The sequence below is a fragment of the Sciurus vulgaris genome (genome assembly GCF_902686455.1).
Source record: "Sciurus vulgaris genome assembly, chromosome: 15".
Classification (NCBI taxonomy): domain Eukaryota; kingdom Metazoa; phylum Chordata; class Mammalia; order Rodentia; family Sciuridae; genus Sciurus; species Sciurus vulgaris.
In genome coordinates this window covers 44,903,818-44,920,961 of record NC_136476.1, presented here as the reverse complement: position 1 = coordinate 44,920,961, position 17,144 = coordinate 44,903,818, and the positions used below count along the sequence as shown (strand labels likewise).

Genomic DNA, 17,144 nt, shown 5'->3' with positions numbered 1-17,144 from the left:
TCCTGTCTTCTACTACTTTTGGTGTTGGTCTGCTTTTCTTTTTCTAGGGCTTTGGGCTGTAGTGTTAAGTCATTTATTTGTTGATTTCTACTTCTTTTGTTGAATGTGCCCCATGAAATAAATCTTCCTCTAAGTACTGCCTTCATAGTGTCCCAGAGATTTTGATATGATGTGTCTTTGTTCTCATTTACTTCTAAGAATATTTAAATTTCCCTCCTGATGTCTTCTGTTATCCATTCATCATATAATAGTGTATTATTTAATCTCCAAGAACTAGAGAAGTTTCTGTTTTTTATTCTGTCATTGATTTCTCATTTCAATCCATTATGACCTGATAGAGTACAAGGTAGTATCTCTATCTTCTTGTATTTGCTAACAGTAGCTTTGTGGCATAAAACATGGTCTATTTTAGAGAAGGATCCATGTGCTGCTGAGAAGAAAGTGTATTCGTTCTTTGTTGGATGGCATATTCTGTATAAGTTGGTTAAGTCTAAATTGTTGATTGTGTTATTGATATCTATGGTTTCTTTATTCAATTTTTGTTTCGACGATCTATCCAGTGGTGAGAGAGGTATGTTAAAATCGCCTAGTGTTATTGTGTTGTGGTCTATTTGATTTCTGGAATTGAGAAGGATTTGTTTGACGTACATGGATGAGCCGATGTTTGGGGCATAGATATTTATGATTGTTATGTCTTGCTGATTTATGCTTCCCTTAAGCAGTATGTAATGTCCTTCTTTATCCCTTCTGACTAGTTTTGGCTTGAAGTCCACATTATCTGAAATGAGGATGGATACTCCAGCTTTTTTGCTGTGTCTGTGTGCATGCTATGTTTTTTCCCATCCTTTCACCTTTAGTGTCTGGGTATCTCTTTCTATGAGATGAGTCTCTTGCAGCCCACATATTGTTGAATTTTTCTTTTTAATCCAATCTGCCAGTCTATGTCTTTTCATTGATGAGTTCAGGCCATTAACATTCAGGGTTATTATTGTGATATGATTTGTATTCCCAGTCATTTGACTCATTTTTGTTTTTTGACATGATTTGGTTTCTCCTTTATTTGGCTATTCCTTTAGGCTAGTTCCTCCCGTTGCTGATTTGCATCGTTGTTTTTCATCTCTTCCTCATGGAATATTTTGCTGAGAATGTTGTGTAATGCCAGCTTTCTTTTTGTAAATTCCTTTAGCTTTTGTTTATCATGGAAGGATCTTATCGTCAAATCTGAAAGTAAGTTTTGCTGGGTATAAGATTCTTGGTTGGCATCTGTTTTTTTTTAGGGCTTGGTAAATGTTGTTCCAGGCCCTTCTAGCTTTTAGGGTCTGGATTGAAAAATCTGCTGATATTCTTATTGGTTTCCCCCTGAATATAATCTGATTCTTTTCTCTCGCAGCCTTTAAAATTCTGTCTTTATTTTGTATGTTAGGTATTTTCATAATAATGTGCCTTGGTGTGGGTCTGTTGAAATTTTGTATATCTGGAGTCCTATAAGCCTTTTGTACTTGGTTTTCCATTTCATTCTTCAGATTTGGGAAATTTTCTGATATTATTTCATTGAATAGATTGTTCATTCCTTTGGTTTGTTTCTCTAAGCCTTCCTCAATCCCAATAATTCTTAAATTTGGCCTTTTCATGATATCCCATAATTCTTGTAGATTCTGTTCATGATTTCTTACCATCTTTTCTATTTGGTCAACTTTGTTTTCAAGATTAAATATTTTGTCTTCAATATCTGAGGTTCTGTCTTCCAGGTGTTCTATCCTATTGGGTATGCTTTGTATGGAGTTTTTAACTTGGTTTATTGTTTCCTTCATTTCAAGGATTTCTGTTTGGTTTTTTTTCAGTGTCTCTAACTCTTTATTGAAATGATCTCTTGTTTCCCGTAATTGTTCTTTTAACTGTTGATTGGTGCGATCATTTATTGCCTGTATTTGCTCTTTCATCTCCTCCTTCAATGCCTGCATTTGCTCTTTTATCTCCTCGTTTGCTTCCCTGATTGTTTTAATTATGTACATTCTGAACTCCCTTTCTTACATTTCTTCTGCTGTGCTGTCATTGGGTTTTATTGATATAGTATCTAGGTTTGTTTGGGACATTTTCTTCCCTTGTTTTCTCATATTGGTCAGATGTCAGTGGGACTCTGTGATATTGCAGATTTCCTCTATTGGCTTATAGTGTCGCTGTAGATTTCCAGTGTATCACCTCCCAGCCTTCAGTAGCCTGAAGTCTTGGAGTAACTTGATAATGCAGTGCTTCCGAAGAACGCTGCCCCTAGCCCACTACTGTTTCCAGGGAGAGAGACCTGGAGAGGTCTCTGGCTGCCCTACCCTGGTCCCAGAGGCTGCTTGCGGGTCGGAGGTCTCCGCTGGCTTGGGGACTTGTGGCTGGCTCTGTGTACAAAGGCTCTCACTGGGCGGTCTGCTCCGAGAAGCTAGCCTAGAAAGGTGCTTCCCTCTGGAGGGAGCCTATATGTCTTCTTCTGTAAAGTGTCTGTCCAGTTCCTCAGCCCATTTATTGATTGGGTCATTTGTATTTTTGGTGTCAAGTTTTTAAGTTCTTATAAATTTTGGAGATTAGCGTGCTAGCAAAATAGAAAATATCGAAGACATTGACAAAGTTTTAGAGACAGATGATCCTCTCAAACTGAATCGGGAAGACATATACAATTTAAACAAATCAATTTCAAGCACCAAAATAGAAGAAGCCATCAAAAACCAACCAACCAAGAAAAGTCCAGGACCAGACAGATTCTTGGCCAAATTCATAAGACCTTTAAAGAAGAACTAATACCAATACTCCTCAAAGTATTCCAGGAAATGGAAAAGGAGGGAACCCTTCCAAAGTCATTCTATGAAGCTAGTATCACTCTGATACCAAAAGCAGACAAAGATGCATCAAGGAAAGAAAACTTTAGACCAATATCCCTGATGAACATAGAGGCAAAAATCCTTCACAAAATCCTGGCAAACTGCATACAAGAACATATTAAAAAGATAGTGCACCATGATCAAGTGGGTTTTATACCAGGGATGCAAGGTTTGTTCAACATCCCAGAAATCAATAAACGTAATTCGTCACATCAATAGACTTAAAGTTAAGAACCATATGATTATTTCAGTAGATGCTGAGAAAGTGTTTGATAAAATACAGCACCCCTTCGTGCTTAAAACACTAGGAAAAAAATAGGAATAGTATGAACGTATCTCAACTTCGTGAAAGCGATCCATGCTAAACCCACAGCCAACATCATTCTAAAAGGAGAAAAACTGAAAGCATTTCCTCTAAAAAGTGGAACAAGACAGGGATGCCCTCTTTCACCACTTCTATTCAACATTGTCCTTGAAATACAAGCCAGAGCAATTAGACAGACCAAAGATATTAAAGGGATACGAATAGGAAAAGAACTCAAACTGTCACTATTTGCCAATGACATGATTCTATATTTAGAGGATTCAAAAAGCTGCCCTAGAAAACTTCTAGAACTAATATTTTTTATTTATAACATTTTATTATGAAAATTTTCAAATACATAGAAAACTTGTCAGGATTTTCAGTGAACCCCAACATACCAGCACCTAGATTCAATCAGTAACATTTTATTATACTTGCTTTATTACATTTATATCCATTCACTAATTTTATTGTTTGTGATATATTACAAAGTAAATTGAAGACTGTAGTATACTTTCTCTACATACTTCAGATACATATTATTAACCAGAGTTCAATATTTGTTAACATTTTTTGATGTAAAGTTTACATTAAACTATACATCTTAAAAATACATGAGTTTGACTGGGGTTGTATCTCAGTGGTAGAGCACTTGCCTAGCATGTGTGAGGCCCTGGGTTCGATTCTCAGCACCACATATAAATAAATGAATAAAATAAAGGCCCATCAACATCTAAAAAAAAAATTTTTTTTTTGGGTGCTGGGGACCGAACCCAGGGCCTTGTGCTTACAAGGCAAGCACTCTACTGACTGAGCTATCTCCCCAGCCCCTAAAAAAATATTTTTGAAAAATACATGAGTTCACTGAAATTTTGCAAACCAATACAAATGTATCAAGATGTAGAACACAGAAAGTTTTCTGATTTTACTTTCCAGTGAATCCCTCCCCCAAGCCACTGATGCAATCCCTGTTTGAATTTTTTCCTCAATAATTTTGATATTCTAGTATCATGTAAATGAATTCATGCAATGATTGCTCTTGCGTAAGATTCTTACTCTGTGTAGTATTTGTGGGTTTATCCATGCTGTCTCATGTATCAGTAACTTGTTCTTTTGTGTTGCTGGTTTCATTGCTTACTACAGTTTTTCTGTTCTTCTACTGATGGACACTGGGATCATCAGTTTATAGTTTTGGCTATTTGAAGAAAGTGGCAGTGAACATTCTTTCACAAGTCTTTTTTAGACATATTTTCATTTATGTTGAATAAATAGCTGCTTGTAGAACTGTTTCTACAACTTCTAGAAGAAACTGCCAAAACTTTCCCCAGTATATTTGTGTCATTTACCTTCCCATTGACAGTATTGCTCCAGGTGTTCCATCCCTCACCCACATTTGATGGTGTTCGTCTCTGTATCCATTTGGTCAATGTGTAGTGGTATATCCTTGTGGCTTTAATTTGCATTTACTCGATCATACATGTTGTTGAGCACTTTTTCATGTGCTCATTGGCTATATGTACATACATGTTTTTTGACTCCTAAGTCCTTTGCCCATCTTTAATTGGGCGATTTATCTTTTTGTCATCATGTTGTCACAGTTATTTCCATATCCTAGATACCAGTCAATGTCACATATGTTTGCCAATGTTTCCTCCAATTCTGTGTCTTGCTTCTTTATTTTCTTAAAAGTACCTCTTGATGAGTAGAAACTTTTAATTTGATACACTCTAATTTATCATTTTTTCTTTCCCTATATGATTATTATCTTCTGTGACCTAGGAACATATTTTCCTTTGCTTTCTTCTAAAAGGATTACTGTTAGTTTTATGTCAGGTCTTCTTTTTCTATTTTATTTTCATTTATACTAATTTTTGAGACTAGAATTTATAAACAATGTAAAATAAAATCCAGTTAAATTATTTTTATATATGAACAAATAAGTGAAATTTAATCAGGTTCTGAGAATCCTATTAGAATATTTTCCCTGTCAAAGTATGTACAAACATGGAATTATTGAAAAATCAGACCATCTTCCATAGTTAAGGTTTGTTTTCAAGCATATAGTTTAAGAATAATAAAGGTTCCTGTAATAAAAGAGCAACCTTGACTCAAAGAGGTGTTTTAACATGCATTGATTCAGGAAGAGGGGAATGCACTGTTCTGTGCATTTCTGTGTAGTGGTGAATGGTGGGCAAGAGCAGCAGCACCCACATCCTATGTGTATTTCCTTCCACAGGGTACCCAGGAAGAAAGTGAGAGCAGAAACCACATCCTCCTTGGTTACTTTACTCTTCATGTTCCCAGTTGACCTCACACTTGTTCTCCTAAATCTACATCTTCGATTCTGATAGAAGTTGACCGTGGCTGCACTCCTTCAGGCAAAGATTGTCACTTGTGTTCGTTCCTTCAGGAGGTTTGATCCCCAGCTGCTACATCAGTAAAGAAGCCTGCCACGCTGACGAATGAGCAGGCCATGTGATATTCTGTCCAATGGAAGGCAGTGGCTCATTTAAACTTTCACATAACATTTGCTCTGAAAATGGATTTTCTGAAACTTTCCACTTAAATAACTGTGGATTAACTTTCAGTGAGGCCAGCATAGTGGAAGCTAAGCAGAGCGTGTAAGCCCAGACTGTTGGGCTGCCGCACACTGTCACAGTTCTGCCTTAATTCACTGCATATTGCTTCCTTTGAAATTTGCAACCAGATTTTAAATTATTCACCTTTTAACGTCTGGAAATACTGAAAGCATTTGGCCATTTGTTCATCTTGTTTGAATAGTACATCCAGGTGGGGTAAGAATATATTTGCCCAAGCAAAGAATACAGCTCTAAAAGATTAGACTGGTAAGTTCGAAATGTTCTGTTATAGCTTAGACGAGGCATAGAATGTTAGTGATCATATTTTTATGCCATCCTACTAGTGATAGCATTCCATGTTGTGATGTCTCCCCCAAAAGATTTTTTTATGAACTTAAAAAAGTTTCTAATATAAAGGTTCTATTATTGCCAAATGCTAGTTTGAAAGGACCAAATAGGATTTTGAAGATTACCCATCTTTGACAATGCCTTAAATTTTTATCTCCTTATCCATTCCTCATTGCTTTCTTTCTCAAGACATTATGGTTTATTGTGTCTCCACTAGGTACCTTGCATGTGATTTACACAGTGAATGGCCCTGCTTTTGGAGCAAGTTAATGATATAATATCCCCATTTATATTCAGAGCAGTCAACACTTTCTAGCTCTCAGAATAATAAAAGCACCTGCATTTAATATACATGGAAGAATGGGAAGGAAAATAGCAGATAAGGCACAATCAGGTAAGTGTAATCAGATAAAATATCACAATATTATAGTAGATCAGCATCTGGTAATGACTTGAATTTTGAAAGACTGACAAACAGCGTGGCCTAAAGCAGCCAGGCGTACCTCATTCAGAGCAACTCTTCCCAGAGCTGATTGCTCCTCTCGTGTGTTTTCTGGCAGATTAAGCAGGTAGAGTTTCTTCTTTTAACTCTTCTAGAACTATACTGTGCCTTTGGAAAAACACTGGCAGTGTTCCTTTTGAGCTCAGCTTGGAAACAAAAACAAATGACTTGTCTAAAAGTAAAAGCTTGTACTCACTGCAGTTATCTCAAATTGATCCAAATCAATTTTATTAAAAAGCAAATTTTGCAGTACTAGGCAAAGCTTTCATTATATCTCTGTATTTGCCTGTATGGCATGGCCATTTTATTCTTATTTTTTTTAATAGCAGGGGAAAACTGTGAGGTTATTGGAAACTGGTTGCCCTCTGAGAGTAGATTCACTTTTGACCATTGGCAGCTGGTAAACCTAGCTGTGTATTTCAGCCTTGCATGAGTCCTAATGTACAAGAACCATATGAAGCCAAGTAGAAAGCTTCAAATTTGCCGAAGTAAGAACTGAACAAACCCAGTTTGTAGATGAAATTTAGCAGTTTTCTTTCTTTTAAGTTACTCTTTGTTGGAGGCCAGTGACCTCCTCATTTAACTCATTTCAGCTTACCAAGTGCTCTGGGGAAATGTGAAGTGCAAGTTGCAAGATGCGAGGCAGGCCCAGGTGCAGAAGGACTGTAGTACACATACAGCCAGCTGACAGTCTGCCCTAGTGTTGGCATCCTCAACCACAGGAGGGCCCAACTCCTTCATGGAGGGATCAGGAAGCACCTGATCATATCTGCTGCAAATGAAGCAGGATGTTTTGTGCAGAAAATTGAACTGACAGCTCTGTCTACTGAGAAGGCCTCTGTTCACTCTCTTGTTCCTCAAATTGTATGCTGTTTTTTTTGTTTGTTTGTTTGGTTTGGTTTTACTTGTTCTAAGGGTGGCCACCCTGGCCATTGGCCAACCAGTGTTAAATTAAACTTTCACAAATATGAGTATGAATCAGATGAAATAACTGTCCATTGCATTTAGAAACACTCTGATTTGTGGAAATGACTCTTCTTAAAATACCCTTTTCTCTCCATTTGCCTTTGCTTAGATTGCCATAACGAAACATTATAGGCTAGGTGACTTAAACAACAGAAATTTATTTTCTTACAGTTCTGGAGGCTGAAATCTGAGATTGAGGTGACAGCATGTTTGTGTTCTGCTGACAGCCTTCTTCTCACTGTGTGCTCACATGACTTTCTCTTTGTGTGTGTAAGTGCGGAAACAGAGCAAACCAGCACTTTGGTGTCTCTTATAATTGTATTAACCCTGTCATGAGGTTCCCACCACATTCACCTTATCTAAATCTAATAATTTCCAAAGGCCCCATCTCCAAATACCACATTAGCAGTTAGGACTTCACCAAGTGAATTTGTGTGTGTGTGTGTAGTGGGGGGTATACACAATTCAGTCCATAGTATCACCTAATATTTTTGTTGTTGTTGTTTTTAGCATTGCAAAGTTAATAAGGTCGAGACAAAGTCTTCAAACAAGTTGACAAGACAGTCTTGGCAACTGAGCCAGATCTTGTCTCAAAAAAAAAAAGTATTGACATGAAGAGTATTAGAGTGTTAGTAGTTCAGTCCTGTGTTAGACAGCTTTAAGTCGCTATGACCAATATGCCAAACAAGAACAACTTAGGAAAGGAAAAAATTATTTTGGTTCATGGAGGTTCAGTACATGGTCAGCAGCTCCATACCTCTGGGCATGAGGTGAGGCAGAAGATCATGGTGGAAGGGTGAGACTGAGGAAAACTACTCAGTTCAGAAAGCAGAGAAAGCTTCAATCAAGGAGCCAAGGGCACGTCCCCAGTGACTTACTTCCTCCAGCCATGCCTACCTACAGTTAACTACCCACTGATCCATTCAAATTATTAATCCATCAAAATGGATTAATCCACTAATTAAATTACAGCTCTCATAATTTGATCATTTTACCTCAAACATTCCTGCATTATTTCACACATGAACTTTCCTGGGGACACCTCATATGCAAACTATAACAGGTCCATAATAGAGCAAATATTAGTTGATTTGAGAGTCTTGATAGCCACGTTCTTTGTCCTTTTTCGCCTGTCCCGGCACCTGCACTCATGCACCCCTGCTGCACCTACTTTAGGTTTATAGAGAAAGGGGTCAATCACAGAAAGTGTCTGTGGCAGAAATTAAATGGAAAAATAACAACTTTCAGGATGCTTTGGGGTCAGCCGTCTCTTGTATTTTCTACTATGTTTTCTACCATTGCAGTAACATGGACTAATCACTGATTTCAGAATGATAGATTAACCTACAAGGAGCAAATTCATTACCTAGGAAATTTTCAGTAATATATTCAATACCAAGGTTGGGAAAGAACTGATTTTCAGAAGATTTCTAATAACAGAAGTAGAAAACACAAGGAATTTGTGGAGAATCGTGGGTTAATTACAACACTCTGTTTCCCAGGCATCCATTTTATATAATGTTTGCTTTGGGAAGACGGACTGAGATTTACATTTTACAATTGAAATCCTGAGCTTCTTCAAGGTCATGAGATGAGATCGAGATTATCAATTTAAGCATGAATTGCACAATATCGAAAGTTGAAAATGCTTCCCCCAACAGCTTTTTGTTTTATTTTGCATTTTCCTTGTAGCCTATAAGGAAAAATTAAAGAAGCCTGTTATTATTATAACTTGTCATTTTGTGAATCTGGGCTATGAAGAGCATGCTGGCCCTGTTATAAAGGAGATGTATCACTCTGATTTATGATAGGCAGCTTAGATAAAGCGTGATCCAAAGTACCTCGACTTCCAAATTGAAAACATTTCTGTTTCTATTTGTTAGCCACAATAAGAAGTATTTCATAAGCCGGGTGAGGGTGGTGTACACCTGTAATCGCAGCAGCTCGGGGGCTGAGACAGGAGGATAGAGAATTCAAAGCCAGCCTCAGCAAGGGCGAGGCGCTATGCAACTCAGTGAGACCCTGTGTCTAAATAATGTACAAAATCGGGCTGGGAATGTGGCTTAGTGGTTGAGTGGCCCTGAGGTTCATCCTGATACTCTCAACCGCCCCCCCAAAAAGTATCTCATAACAGTGATGGTGACGATGCAGTCAGCCAGTTTTTTTTCTGGTTCTGCCTGCCTTCCTCACCCTTTTCATCAGAGCCCTCTTTCTTTCAGGACACCGTCAGGAGTGACAGAACTCTCTGAAGTGTGGCCTGAGCTCTATTCATCCTGAGTATTTAGTTATAGATGTGCTGTCTGTAGATGGGTGTGAAGCATAGACCTTTCTAACTGAAGGCTGTGGGTGTATACATGTCGCCACCCTCATCCTATTTTGGATGTAAGAGGTGCTGGTCTCTTAGAAATGTTAGTGGAAAATAAACGGAGGAACAATGAAGGACTTGGGGAGACCTATGGATGTGAGGACTGTCACCCTTAAAGACAGAAAAGACATCATCACCTGAAAGAATTTGTGATTATTTTCCAAGGCAGCAATGTTCTTTTCCTCTATAAACAATTTTTGTTGAAGATTTTAGGTGACCAAAATATCAACAATAAACCACAAACAAAAATAAAAACGAAACTTCTTAGTTACCTTTTCAATTATATTTGAGTCCTTTAGTCTCACCAAAGGAAATACCCACATCTGCCTTTGTTGAATGCACACTCCAAAATAAACTTGGTACATGTCAAGGTTCTGAAATTAGAAAAAAATTCAATCTTCTGGTGCACCAGTTCTTGCTGACTGTTCATTGGGAGTCATTTCACTTTTTGCTTCAGCTTTCCTCATTTTAAAAGTAGGAGTTTCCCATGCCAGACTACATGTCTTGATTTTTGGCTTTGAAAGGTAGTCCAGTTCTCTCTCTGTAACAACTGAACCAGGGTTTTCTAATGTGCTTTACCACTAGAAAGTTCCTAACTTCCAAAAAGCCTGGAGTGAGGCTGCTGGTGTCAAAGCTCACTCATGGAGCCAGGGGGAAGCCCTTCTGAAATCTGCAGATTTAGATGTTGCCTGCACATGGCAGGTGGTCCTCCAGCCTGGAGACCAGTGGCTGGGAAGTTAGCCTTGGGCCTGGCTAACTCTAGGACAAAACAACGATTAAAAATTAATTAAAAAAATAAAATGAGCATATTATTTTATGCCAGTTTTAATACTTCACTCACTTCTTGTGCTAATTCTAGACATTAGAAAATTTTGTCATGAATGTGATGGCACACAAATTGTTCAATCCTTCTATAAAAACATTATAAAAATACATATATAAGTAGATTCTAAGGAGCTTTGTTGGAGATGAGAAATTATTAAGTATCAAAAATGATTGTGGAGAAAACCATCTTAAAAAAAATAGTAACTTTGCTGAATAATGAGTGGTTACAATTAACATATTCTACAAATCTATCAGTACTATGGCTCCACATGTCCTTGTTCCTCTCCAAAATTAATAATGACAGACACCAAGACCCTATTAATATTTTAATAGTCCTAATAGGCATGGGCAAGCATGTAGCAGAGAAGAATGTCAATCAGTGGCCAGGGCTGTTGAGCCATCTCAGGAGACTGCCAGGTGGGTGAGCTAAGTCCTCATAATTCTTTCTTCATTCTTCCTGGGTGCATTCTCCTACCATTGCCCAGTTTCAGCAACTGATCTAATCTTGAGCAGAAGGGTGATGTGCTTATAACAGTGAAAACTCACAAGAATGTTTGGAATTCTTTATGCCTACTATGCATTTTAAGAAATACTAATGTTCATGTCAGTATGTATCCTTAAATGCTGTCATCTGGGAAATAATTACTTTTATAAAGAATATCTACTTGGGAGTTAGAAGAAATAGATTTTCTCTAATTTTAGCATAAGGAGTCTCCTTGCTCTAATAATTTCCAAATTCATCCTCACTACAAATAATGTAATATGTACAGACTACTATGAATGCTGGAAAGAATAAATAAAACTCAATAAAAGGAGGAAAGCAAACAGTGACCAACACATATAAAGTACTTAGGGTACTACCTAGCCCAAAGTATGTCCTTCACAATGTTAGCTTCCTATTCTTTTTGCTTCTGAGAGGCCCATTTCCACAGGGAATGATGCTTGACCTTCCTGTGTTACACACATCTATTTTGCAGCTCTCAAAATTTTCCTGAGTGGAGTTTGGAGTCAAAGATGTATTAATAATTCCATCTTGCAAGAATACACCCATATAATTTGTTGCCAATACAGGTTGTTCTTCAGAGGAGGAAGGTCCCAGCTGGGGGATGGTTTTGAAGGACCATTTGTTGGAGACCACACAGGACCAGAGATCAAGTACAGAGACTGAATTTCAAATCTAAATACCATGATTGATCTCTAGAACATGACTGGGGGACAGGTGGAGAGTAAAGCAGTAGAAAAGACATATGATTCCAGAAAAAAAGAGGGAAAAGGGAATTTTTGCCAAGAAGCCAGAATCAATATGCCCCTCCCATAATCAATACCCTTGTTTTAGTTAGTTTTTTTGCTGCTGTGACTAAAGGATCTGAACACAACAATTGTAGGGAGGGAAAAGTTTGTTTGGGGGCTCACGGTTTCAGAGGTCTTAGTCCATAGACAGCCGGCTCCATCCTGGGACTTAAAGTGAGGCTGAACATCATGGTGGAATAATATGGCAGAGGGAACCAGCTTACATGATGATCACAAAGCAGAGAGAGTTCTGTACTTGCCAGGTACAAATGTAAACCTAAGGCCACAGTCCAATTCCCACCTCCTCTAGCCATACCCTACCACTTCAGTTTACACTCAATTAGTCCATATTAGGGGATTAAATCACTGATTGGGTTAAGACTCTCACAGCCCAGTCATTTCTCCTTTGAACTTCTTGCACTGTCTGACACATGAGATTTTTAAAATTTTGATTAATTTTTTTTATTTGTTCTAATTGGCACATGTGAGCTTTTGGGGGACACCACATTTACAAACTATAAAATCCCCCAAACAGGTTTGATAACAACTTCTGGAATCTGCATGAGACCATACTTCATTCTGTTCTTAGAGACTTCTGACACTTGACCAGTGGTGACTCATTTTTAATCACCTTATTGTAGTTAGGGCTCACAGGACAAGAAATAAATTTCTATGTTTTAAAAAAAATATTTCCTTGAAGAGGTTGATTTTTGCTTTCCTTTTCACTCTGCTGCCAGGTTGCCTGACTAGGATTTTTTCTCTCCACTGCCTACCCAGCACCTACTATATGTATACTATATACTATATATACATATGCTATATTTTCTAGTATTCTCACAGTTTCGGTCCTCACCAGATTTCACTCAGCTATTTTGCCAGGCACATATGATTGGAACTGGCCACCTTCTCGTTCCTGCCTGTCAATCCCCTATTCTTTCTCAGGGCCTTCTCTAGCATCAACTCTCAGTGAAGTTTTCTCTTCCTTCTCAGGTCCATTGAGTTCTATTCTTTTTAATTCTATGGCACATATGAACAAAGTGCATGCACAGAGTTATATACTGATTTATAGGCGTGCTTGTCTCTTCAGTGTTCTGCATAGGCTCCTTGATGACAAGGTCTACACCATTTGTTATGTGCCTGACACATAGTGGGTGCTGATGGAACGCATGCTGAACAAAGTCGACACATTCTCTTTCGTTATGTGCAACAGAATAAACCTGCCATCAGTAGGGAGCTTGCACATGAAAGAAGTTAATGTAAAGAATAAAATGTTTACCTTTTATTGTATGCTTAAGACATGTATTTATGGAAAGCTACATATATTCAATAAATATAGGTAAAAATAATTGGTTAGGTGATGGTAATGGAGCAGCATTGTAGTGTGGGGTAAGGAGATAGGGCAAGAGCCACTGCTCACAGGTCATAAGTCTGAGATCTAGGCTTAGCTTTGCCATAGAACCTTGCCACCACAGTTCCTCTTTCTTGACCTAATTTTTTCTTTCTTGTGGAATAGAAGACAGAAGGAAATAGTCTTATATGTATTTCAGATTATTCAAGTCCCAAATTATCATCTATTATAATGGTGCCAGTTAAGGAATGCCAAGCACGGCCACAAAGTCTTATCTCTTTAGTTCCACACAAAGGTGCATGAACATTTCTTGTGTCCTATTCAGATCTGGAGTCTTCTAGGCACTTTTTTTTTAGTTTCTTCCTTTCATACTCATTGCCCATTTCCTCTAGGCCTGGGTGTTTTTGCCTTGAAGCTACAGAGCAGTTTGAACTTGGTGCAATATTACATGGTCTCCAGTTCTTCCTTCAGGGTGGCCTTATTCACCTCTCCACTATCCCCTTTGCTCATTGCTCCTCACACAAGTCTTGGCTCCTCTCCAGCAGACTCACTCCAACTAGCCCAGGCAAGATTTTTAAGGTCTTTTATGCATTTTGCTCTTTCTTATTTTCTGTCCAAAACTGTGTGGCAGAGGACTCTGAGCCCACTTCACACATCAGCTCACCTCCCTTTTTTTCAATATTCTCAGAACTCACTTTCAATATGATATAGCACTAAGTACTGTTTGCTGAATGTTTACTGTGTGCTCCTGTATTGTCATGGTACTTAACTCACATGCTTGATTGCTTATATCACTAACCTTTCCATTGTGTCTGAGGTGAATATAATAGTTTGGAGATGAGGATATATTCTCAGGTTGTGTGAATAACTTGCCAGGATCTGACTCCAAAGACAATGCAGTTTTCCACCAAATCATACCATGTCCAGCATAGTAGGTCTTCTTCAGTTCTTTGTTTTGTTGATATCCCAGTTTTTTATTTGTGTCAGAAACTATTAGATCACCAATAAGAAAAGACTCAACACACAGCAATTTGTGTTGTGTTTTTTTCTTATGCTCTTCCACTCTTTGTTTAGAATCACACATAAAGAGTATGACCATAATGTGGAATTAGATTTTATCTATTAATACTAATTCTTCAAGTATTTTCTTTGTTATTCTCTTTCATGTTGTCATTTTAATGCTGTATAATTTCCATCAGATTGTTTTATCATAGTTTCTTAAAAAGTTTACTACTATGGAACATTTAGATTATTTCCATTTTATACTGAGGTAAATTATAATAATGATTTTTATGTACTTTTTAAAGATAATGTAGTACACTGACTTTTAAGAAACTTTTATTTTAAAATACTAACATATTCATAGGAGAGTGGAAGAGAACTACTTGGCACATATCACGCAGTTTTCAACAATGATAATCAACATTTTGTCCATCCTGTTTTTTCTAATCCCCTTTTATTCAAGGTATTAAAGAAAATTTCAAGTATCTTGCTATTTCACTTGTAAATAACTTCTGGATAGACTTGTATGGGTAAGGACTCTTGGATAAGGTTATCTAATATTCCATTTAAGATTTGTTTAAATTTACCTGATGACCACAGAGTCACTTTTCATATTTGGTTTGTGCAAATTAGGATCCAAGTATAGCCTACACGTTGCAATTGATTGTTACATCTTTAAAGTTCATTCATCCTAAAGGGTATATACCCCCCACACCACATATTTTCTTATGCCATAACTTTGTTGCATAAAACCAGGTCATAAGTTCTGTACAGTGTCCCAAAATGCTGTTGTTGGTTGTCCTTTTTAAGGTATCATTTAACTTGTTTATCTATCTACTCTATTTGTTTTGACTGTAGTTAGAAATAAAAGACTTAATGATACTACAGCTCATTTTTTAAGGAATAATACTTGGTAAGTATGGTATCTTTTAATTTGGGATCAAAGTTAGCATTCTTCTAAGAACATTTTACCTGATCAAAAATTTTTTTCCTGTTCTTTTAGAAAGCCTCTTATATTGTCAGCCTCTTCAAACTTAAAGCCCATTTGTGTTGAGGCATGTGACTGGATCCCTGTTGATACCAGCTTCTGTTCTAGTTAACCAGTTTCCTTTTAACTTCTTCAAACTTGGCAGAAAACTGAGAATTGTCTGAAATACTTTTGAAAGCTATTGGAAATCCAAGAAAAATTGGGATTTGAAAGAGGGATAATTGAGAATTGAGGAAGGATGCCTCAACTTTAGATATAGAATATACTGGTTCACAGGTTGAGGCAGGACCATTGTCTTGCTGCTTGTGCAGGTCAGGGAAGGGCTGAGACAACACACCTGGTTTTTGCTTTTAAACTCTTTGCCTTTAGGTTAGTTTAAATGAAGTTTCTCTTTTTAGAATGGAAATATGGAAGGCCATCATATAACAGTGAGCTCTGTGTCTGCCTCCCTGGTAGTGATATCCTGGGCACAATAAGAAAGCCATGGCTGGAGTGTCAGGATGTGGTGTTCCTATCTCCTTATAACACATTCCACCTTGTATTTCATGTGGTGTTTGAGGTATCTCTTCAAGGCCACATAATAAGAAGTGTCCCACCAAACAAAGCAAAGGAATATCCATGATGTGAGACTCCCAGAATTGTCCAAAAATGAAGAAAGAGTAATTCTTTTCTTTTCTCTATGGATCCTGGAAACTAAAAACCACGTATGGTTTTCCCTTTAGGTCATTGTGCAAAGTCAGATCTTATGAATCCTGGTTTTCCTGACCATTCAAACCCACTACATCCTCACATTGTTGGTAAAATCTTCACATCACTGGACAAGAAGCTGTAAGGTACCACCACAACCTTCTCCACCAACCTTACAACTGGAAATACTAGATTGAGGTGCCATTATATTTTTCAGATATATGCCAGAGGCAGTTCTGAGAATGTGTTAATAGGATGGAGATGGCTCAAGACAAGAGCTTCAGAGAGAGGAGCGCTATGAAGTGCTTTATTTAAGAGAGTGGCCTCTTTTTGGGGACTAAATTCAGGTATCTGACTTTGTCCCTTTTATCTTATTGGACAGGCTATGTAATAGAGGCTTTGAATTTTGACTTTGAGCTGTAGGAACACAGAGACTTTCCTCATTCTTTTAACTTCTGGTTGTTCATTTTATTCATTACTATTGTATGGTATAGGCAACATCACTGGAAGGTCAGTCACAGAAACTGATAATCTGAGAATGGAGAAAAAGTCTGAACATAGTAACACTGTTTACTTCTATGTCCTTATTTTAAATTACTTTTATTTAATTAATCTTTGCCCAATTTAAGATAGAATGTTAACTTTTTTTTTTTTTTTGTTAAGAAATGACTTTGTCATGTGTGAGCTGTTACTAAGAATCTTTGTTACTCTTCTATTTTCCTGATTGTCCCCAGGTATGCTTCTTTGAGCAAAGGAAGCAATTCTTTCTCTTTTCTTTAGAATATTTATAAGTTTTTAAATTGACACTCTGATAAGCCATATTCTATTTACAACATTCCTTCTTTGGTCTTATGGTCCTGACTGCTCCTTTGATTATTCCATAGTGTATGTGTAGTGGGTATAGGATTAATGTATGTTCAATGGAGTATTGGCCAACTATAGTAAATGAGAGGCTAGAACAGCATCTCAGTTCTTTTTGTTTTGAGCAAAAAGGAAAAAAAAAAGTGAAATTGAAAGGAAGATAAAGCTTTAGTTTATACAAAGAATTCTTGTTCAGTAATTCTTAGGGGCTGAAA

The 17,144-nt window shown here is 37.4% G+C and overlaps 1 long non-coding RNA gene across 1 annotated transcript; it reads left to right on the top strand.

Annotated features, from left to right (window-relative positions):
* The first annotated feature begins 5,370 nt into the window (after positions 1–5,370).
* LOC306645078 lies at positions 5,371–16,682 on the top strand. The gene is made up of 3 exons (XR_013759534.1): positions 5,371–6,014; positions 6,313–6,489; positions 16,104–16,682. It is a non-coding gene; the product is annotated as an uncharacterized lncRNA (long non-coding RNA).
* The last annotated feature ends 462 nt before the right edge of the window (positions 16,683–17,144 follow it).